This window comes from Onychomys torridus, chromosome 18 (assembly GCF_903995425.1).
Source record: "Onychomys torridus chromosome 18, mOncTor1.1, whole genome shotgun sequence".
Classification (NCBI taxonomy): Eukaryota; Metazoa; Chordata; class Mammalia; order Rodentia; family Cricetidae; genus Onychomys; species Onychomys torridus.
Window position 1 is genome coordinate 5,261,457 of NC_050460.1, and position 8,090 is coordinate 5,269,546.

Here is an 8,090-nt window from a genome sequence, read left to right on the forward strand (position 1 = left end):
ACATCTGTTTCATGGGAAATTCTCCCAAATAAGACCACACATCCCAACTACAGTCTTGGTGAAAGCTCACGACGGCAGGGGACATAGCCACTTACTGTGGGGTCGTCTCAGGAACCCAGCCTCTGCCTTCTGTATCCCTTGACAAGGCTCAGGAACCACTCGCCCTTGCTTCTGCCAAGGGTCTTGGACGTCCCATCTCACCTTCTGTTATCATTGACATTAAAACCACTAAGACCAAGGCAGGTGCTGGAGGGTCACCAGGTTTTTGGTTTTCCATAGACCAAAATGTCCATAAGGAAACAGGAAGACACTGAGCCAGAGAGGCTGTGGCTCTAAGCACCACTTGAGAGGACAAGGAGAGGCCACCCGATTTAATTTGCAACCATCTCTGACTGACTCCACCTATTTTGCTAATTAGAAAATCACCTGCCTAAAAGGACTCTCTCCCTGGAGTCCACCCAGTTCCTGTCAGTCCGCTTGGCTTCTCCTTCCTCCCACAACCCTCTCTACTCACCCACACTCAAGGCAGATTCTGATAAGATCATGGAGTCTGGGCTGGGAAGACAGCCAACCTCACAAGCAACCTCACAAGCAACAGGACCAGCGTGGTGAAAGGAACTCTCAGTTCCAGAGCTGGGGAGGTAACCAGCTCCCTGGGATGTGCCTGTTCCAGACCAATGAGAGAGACCCTGTCTCCAAAGGAAGGTTCACTGTCCCCAAGGAACAGCAGCTGAGACTGTCTTCTGGCTGGCACACATATGTGTACACACTTGCACATGTGTGCTCACACCACTGCAGACAAAGATCGTGGAGTGGCCAGATGGGAGAGTCCCCAAATCTGAGCTAGATTTGTTGTACCATCTTGCAGAAACACTTTGGCCTCTTGGGAGCTTATTCCCTACCCCAGTCAGCAGGGCACGGAACAGGGTGGGGACCTCGGTGCAGGATTCACTTCTTAGGACAGGTGTTCTGGGCTCCTCCCATCCTCACTTGTCTGCTGCTTACCGGGCCCTGCTCCAGGCACTTTGGATATACTGGCTACACCAACACCAAGGGCTTGTGTTCTTTCTCTGAGGATCAACAGTCCAGGTCATCTGGTGCGCTGATAGCCGAAAAAGCTTCCCCTAGTTCCCCATCGCAAGTTCTCCATCCACCAAAGACTGCCAAGTACATGAAATCCATGTCCAAGTCTGCTACCTTGTAAGAATACTTGGTCTCTAAAAGGCCTGAGCCCGGGCTGAGGTGGAGGTGGGGTCACAGGGGAGGGGCGGGCTGAGGTGGAGGTGGGGTCACAGGAGGGGAGGGGCGGGCTGAGGTGGAGGTGGGGTCACAGGGGGAGGGGCGGGCTGAAGTGGAGGTGGGGTCACAGGAGGGGAGGGAAGGGCTGAGGTGGAGGTGGGGTCACAGGAGGGGAGGGAAGGGCTGAGGTGGAGGTGGGGTCACAGGGGGAGGGGCGGGCTGAAGTGGAGGTGGGGTCACAGGAGGGGAGGGAAGGGCTGAGGTGGAGGTGGGGTCACAGGAGGGGAGGGAAGGGCTGAGGTGGAGGTGGGGTCACAGGAGGGGAGGGAAGGGCTGAGGTGGAGGTGGGGTCACAGGAGGGGAGGGAAGGGCTGAGGTGGAGGTGGGGTTACAGGGGGAGGGGCGGGCTGAGGTGGAGGTGGGGTCACAGGGGGAGGGGCGGGCTGAGGTGGAGGTGGGGTCACAGGGGGAGGGGCGGGCTGAGGTGGAGGTGGGGTTACAGGGGGAGGGGCGGGCTGAGGTGGAGGTGGGGTCACAGGGGGAGGGGCGGGCTGAGGTGGAGGTGGGGTTACAGGGGGAGGGGCGGGCTGAGGTGGAGGTGGAGTCACAGGAGGGGTGAGGACATGGACTGTCCTGCGTGCAACACAGGAGAGAGGAAGATGAGAAAGATCTCACATGGTCTATGAAGAAATCTGTGGGTGAGGAAGCAAACGACGCCCCCTAATTTACGCCCTTCTTGGGTGGGCCTGATGGCAGCTTCCTCAGAGAACATCACTAGATGCTGGCAAGGTGTTGTGCTACAGTCTGATGAGGGTTCTGAACAGAAACAGGAGACGTACATGTCTTGCCTGTCCAGTACCTCTCCCTGTGGCTCACCTCTAACACTTGCAGGCTTGCTCCACTGTCCCTCACACCTATGCATGGGCGGAGACACTGGGGCACAAGCAACAGCCCTGTGTGTTGTGGGAGAGCTGGGGAGAAGACAGGGGGGTATTTCTGCTTCAACAATTGGATGACTGTCAGAAAGTGAATCACTGAGAGAGGAACAGGGATCATCAGGTTAGTATTTCACCTATCACCAACCTCTGCCCCAGACATCTCATTTTCCTCTCCAAATAGAAGCAGGCAGTGGTACACTAGCCCTGAGGCCTGTTGGGACACCAGTTACTTGGCTGCGACTCCCAGGTCTGTCCTCAACTGCCGAATGACCATATCATCTACAAAATGATAGCTTTGCATCAGCTGGCAACAAGAACATGCCCACTGCCTGTGGCCTGGATGCTGTGCTGAGCATCTTCCTGGCTTTGCTCGTCTCTGCTAGGCTGATTTTATTTCATTCCCTGTTTTCTCTCCTATGCCTTGCAACACAGTTGACAACTAACATTTGTTCGACATCCCTTTGAAGTCAGTACTACTAGAATCTCCAAAAAGGGAAACTGAAGGCCCCAAAATCCAGTGAATTGTGCAACACATGGAGGTTGGTGCTCAGTGGAGTTTTGGGTTGTCTTAGGGACCCCACCTCCAAGGCTGATCCGCTCACAGGGAGACCTATGGGACACAGGTGTCGAGTAGGGATTCTCTCTCCTATGGAAGCCAGCAGGTGTCATTTTCCAGCATCTCTGCATGGATGGTGCTCATATGAGATGAGATAATTCGGGATACACTCAGCCATTACTTTACGCCCACTCAACCATGCGTATATTGATGTTTACTGTATTCCAAGCACCGAGGACTGATGAATGGGATGTGGCTCTTACCTCTGGTTTACATATACTAACCAAGTATACCAAGTGTGTCCCAAGTGAGCCAGAGGCAGACAGGTTGGGGCAGGTGACAGAGCAGAGGGGACAGGAGTAGGGATCAGGGACTTCCCTGGCAATGGAGAGGCATGTGGAGGGGTATATGGAGGGGTATATGGAGGGTATATGGAGGGGATGTGGAGGGTATATGGATGGTTATATGGAGGGCTATATGAGGGGTATATGGAGGGGATGTGGAGGGTATATGGAGGGGTATATGGAGGGGATGTGGAGGGTATATGGATGGTTATATGGAGGGCTATATGAGGGGTATATGGAGGGGATGTGGAGGGTATATGGATGGTTATATGGAGGGCTATATGAGGGGTATATGGAGGGGATGTGGAGGGTATATGGAGGGGTATATGGAGGGGATGTGGAGGGTATATGGAGGGCTATATGAGGGGTATATGGAGGGTATATGGAGGGGAATATGGAGGGTATATGGAGGGGATGTGGAGGGTATATGGAGGGGTATATGGAGGGGATGTGGAGGGTATATGGAGGGGTATATGGAGGGGTATGTGGAGGGTATATGGAGGGGATGTGGAGGGTATATGGAGGGTATATGGAGGGGATGTGGAGGGTATATGAGGGGTATATGGAGGGTATATGGAGGGGTATATGGAGGGGTATATGAGGGGTATATAGAGAGGTATATGGAGGGGATGTGGAGGGTATATGGAGGGGATGTGGAGGGGTATATGGAGGGTATATGGAGGGGATGTGGAGGGGTATATGGAGGGTATATGGAGGGGATGTGGAGGGGTATATGGAGGGTATATGGAGGGGATGTGGAGGGTATATGGAGGGGTTATGGAGGGGTATATGGAGGGGATGTGGAGGGGTATATGGAGGGTATATGGAGGGGATGTGGAGGGGTATATGGAGGGGATGTGGAGGGGTATATGGAGGGGATGTGGAGGGGTATATGGAGGGGTATATGGAGGGGATGTGGAGGGGTATATGGAGGGGATGTGGAGGGGATGTGGAGGGGTATATGGAGGGTATATGGAGGGGATGTGGAGGGGTATATGGAGGGTATATGGAGGGGATGTGGAGGGGTATATGGAGGGTATATGGAGGGGATGTGGAGGGGTATATGGAGGGGATGTGGAGGGGTATATGGAGGGTATGTGGAGGGGATGTGGAGGGGTATATGGAGGGTATATGGAGGGGATGTGGAGGGTTATGTGGAGGGGTATATGGAGGGTATATGGAGGGGATGTGGAGGGTTATGTGGAGGGGTATATGAGGGGATGTGGAGGGGTATGTGGAGGGGTATATGGAGGGGATGTGGAGGGGTATATGGAGGGTATATGGAGGGGATGTGGAGGGGTATATGGAGGGTATATGGAGAGGATGTGGAGGGGTATATGGAGGGTATATGGAGAGGATGTGGAGGGGTATATGGAGGGGATGTGGAGGGGTATATGGAGGGGATGTGGAGGGGTATATGGAGGGGATATGGAGGGGTATATGGAGGGGATGTGGAGGGGTATATGGAGGGGTATATGGAGAAAAACCTGACCAAGGGGAAGCCTGGGGTTACTAACAAGAGATCTAGGAAGACAGAGGATGCAGATGCTGAGTTGTGCCGTTTCGACAGCTCATGAGTCTCCTTCACGGTCATATCTGCAGTGGTTAGAACAGTGTTTGGCACGTAGTAGGTGCTTGTACTCTGAATGAATGAATATTCAACATATAAACTCACCAATATGTCTAGAGAATTTGAAATGACTTGTCTCTCTTGATACAAGGAGGATCAAGATTTGAACACTGGATGGCCTAGTGCTTGGGTGGCTTGTCCTACAGTGTGAGCTGACCAGTACCAAAGACGTGTTTTCCTATCACAGCAGAAAAGGTGAGTAGTCAAAAGTGCCCAGTTAATATAGTCTCTTTCTGTCTCTCTGTCTCTCTTTCTTTCTCTGTCTCTCTCTGTCTCTGTCTCTCTCTGTCTCTGTCTCTCTCTGTCTCTCTCTCTGTCTCTCTCTCTGTCTCTCTCTCTCTCTCTCTCTCTCTCTCTCTCTCTCTCTCTCTCACACACACACACACACACACACACACACACACACACACACACACGGAGAGCAGTGAGTCCAGGGTACGGTGGGAGAAGCTTCCAGAGAAGATCTGGGGAATGATGACTCCCCATTTGAGATTCATCATTCAGTCAACAAACACTGTGCAGAGTCCATATGCCAAGCACAGTTGCAGACACTAAAACGTATTTACTCTGGAATGTGTAGCAGCAGAAGGACAGAGAAAGGTTTCCGGGAATCATGGTCCTGGGAACAACCTGACCTGTCTGTGTGTAAAGACTGGGTGGGCTGGGGGGTGTCACTTGGGCTCTGAGACAACAGAGACTCAGAAGGGATTTGAAGCAATATATCCATGAAACCCAGTTTTAGCTCTAGATAGAACCTTTTAGAGCCACAGGAGACCTTCCTCACTAGCAAGAAGCAGGAAACAGGAAGTCCAGCTGGTGCTGCAGTTCTGACCCACAGCGGTCCTGGAGGTTGGGGAGTAGCAGAGACAGGCCGAGGGGACAGCATGCATCATCGTGAAGATGTGAGCCAGAGAGGCAGGTGCTGGAGGTGTCAAGGGATAGCAAGGACGGCTGGAGTATCTACACTGGCCACTGAGGGGGAGGCTGTGGGAAAATAATTAGGTCTGCTCTGAGATCCTCCAGGGGTGCAGGGGAAGAAGAGGAAAGTCCAGGTTTGCACCCTAGCCCTTCTTTACAGACCTGGCACCTGCCTTACCACTCAGCCATCTGCAATACCCTGCCAGAGCTCTTCCGCCTCCTGCACTTTCTCTAACAGCCCACCCCCACAGGAAAGTCCATTTCGTGGTCACTCTGGTGCTTCACACACTCAGAGATGGCCAGGCAGCTGGCTTTGTGCTGACAACAGGCCTAGCGAGGAAAGAGGACTCTGGAGGCCTGGACATCAGGAGGAAGGAGAGGCTGGCAGCTGCCACACCAGAACCTCACCTCCTACTCCACACTCCTGGTCTCAATGGCAGATGCTCACCCATGGCTGTGCCTTGGGAAACTATGGGACCTGTCCTTAACACACTTTGAGTGTGCTCAAGGGGGCAGGGTTGTGTTGTCTCCTTTCTGACCTGGGAAGGTGAGGAGGGCAGTACAAACCCAGCCCCACAGAGGGAAGTGCAGAAGCAGAGCAAACAGACAGCAGGGCTGGAGAAGCTGCTAGAAAGAGAGAGAAGACTGGAGGGAGGCAGAAAGAGTCCACCAAAGGTGGACAGCTGCTGTTGCCAAAGAGAGGACCCCAGAGTCAGAGGGAAGGCAAGGGAGAAGGGGCTGTCACTGGCAAGTGGGGGTGTCTGTGCTGAACAGAGGAAGGAGAAAGGATGGACGATGGGAATCTGCCAGCAGCTGAGATCTTGGTGGCCCTGAAAGATGGGAACGGAGTAGGGGTCTTTAGCCCTGCCTCTAAGACCACTTTCCCGGAAGGGGTCCTCAGCACAGCCCAGGGCACCAGGAATGGGGGCTTCTTTGACAATTTGAAAGGAAGTGGGCACAGCGTTCTAATACTAACAGCCTGTTATTAAAATCAAGTGCTATTTTGCAAAATGCATTTGCCAGGGAATCGCTAATTACAGGCAAAGTGCAGCTCCGTGTGTTGGTGCCGATTAATCCTGAACGGTTTAAGCAATCGAATTTTATACATATAATTATCATTGAAGATTCACAAAAACAGCAACAAGATGCTCTGAGCTCTGCCCTTAAGGGCCTGGGTAGCAGGGATAGGTATGGCAGAGGGGTGTCCAGACAGGGAGGTCTGGTCCAGGTTAGGCTGTTCAGAATCATGTGGGAGCATTTCACCACCTCCCCTTAGCAATCTCTCATGTCTTCCTAAGGCAGAAAGAGACTGACAGAGAAGGACTGGAGGGAAGCAGAGCAAAGCCCATAAGGCAACTCCTTCGCAAGATGGCCCCACGTTGAGACAACTGGCTGTGATCTTTGAGACAACGACCAGGCTCCCTTCTGTGGCCTTGACTTTGTGTCTGTGCAATGGACTACCTGGAGGAATTCTCTGGGGATGACGGCCACAACCCCAGGAATGAAGGGAGGAGTGTTTACTCCTTTGGTGCCCAGCCCATGGCGGTGCTGGGAAGTCAAGAGTCTCTGGAAGGAAGGCTTCTCCTGACACATGCATGTGGAAGAAGGCTGCCTTTCAACACAACCTGGAAAGAGTCTAGAGTGGGGGATTATCTAGGTCAAGTTGCCCTGTGGGTACGTGGATGAGGGTCTTAATTGATAACTGAACCACCCACTGTGGGGGTGTCATTCTGCAGGCTGGGTCCTGAACTCACCAAGTAATGAGAGACAGCAAGCCAGCAAGGATCCATGGTGCATCCTCTCTGCTCCTGTCTGTGAGTGTGACCAGCTGCTGAATGTTCCTGCCTTGACTTCTCCACAACCATGGACTGTAACCTGGAGTTGTGAGCTAAATCAGCCTTTCCTGCTCTAGCAGGTCAGGATATTTTACCATCTCAACAGAAATGAAATCAGAGCAGCCATATTCTTGGCTATCTTCCACTGCATGTGTCCTGCATGTGACAGGATAGATACACCTGCGAGGGTGCCCAGGAAGGAGACCTGGTGTCAGAGTTAGAGTTTCTGTTGTGAAGAGACACCATGACCATGGCAACTCTTATAAAGTAAACATTTAATTGAGGGGGAAGCTTATAGTTCAGAGGTTTTGGTCCATTATTATTGTGGCGGGGAACATGGTGGCATCAGGCAGACGTGGTGCTGGTTACATCTTGATCAGAAGGTAACAGGAAGTAGACTCAAACACTGGACAGAATCTTGAGCATATGTGAGACTTCAAAGCCCGCCTCCATAATGACACACTTCCTCCAACCAAACCACACCTGCTCCTACAAGGCCACTCCCTTTGAGGTCTATTTTCTTTCAAACTACTATACCTGTGTCAGGGTCTGGGCAATGATCAAGAGAATGAAGTGCTCAGGTGGTGCCCACAGGGCCAGAAAACTCAAAGTCTTCATCTGATTAGGGTG

At 52.5% G+C, this 8,090-nt stretch overlaps 1 long non-coding RNA gene across 2 annotated transcripts; it reads left to right on the plus strand.

Moving 5' to 3' along the window:
* The first annotated feature begins 304 nt into the window (after positions 1-304).
* LOC118569316 lies at positions 305-7,697 on the plus strand. 2 transcript variants are annotated; one of them, XR_004943065.1, is made up of 3 exons: positions 305-1,200; positions 4,799-4,902; positions 6,924-7,697. It is a non-coding gene; the product is annotated as an uncharacterized LOC118569316 (long non-coding RNA). The 2 variants fall into 2 exon arrangements; XR_004943066.1 differs by having other exon boundaries at positions 6,928-7,697.
* Positions 7,698-8,090: the final 393 nt, after the last annotated feature.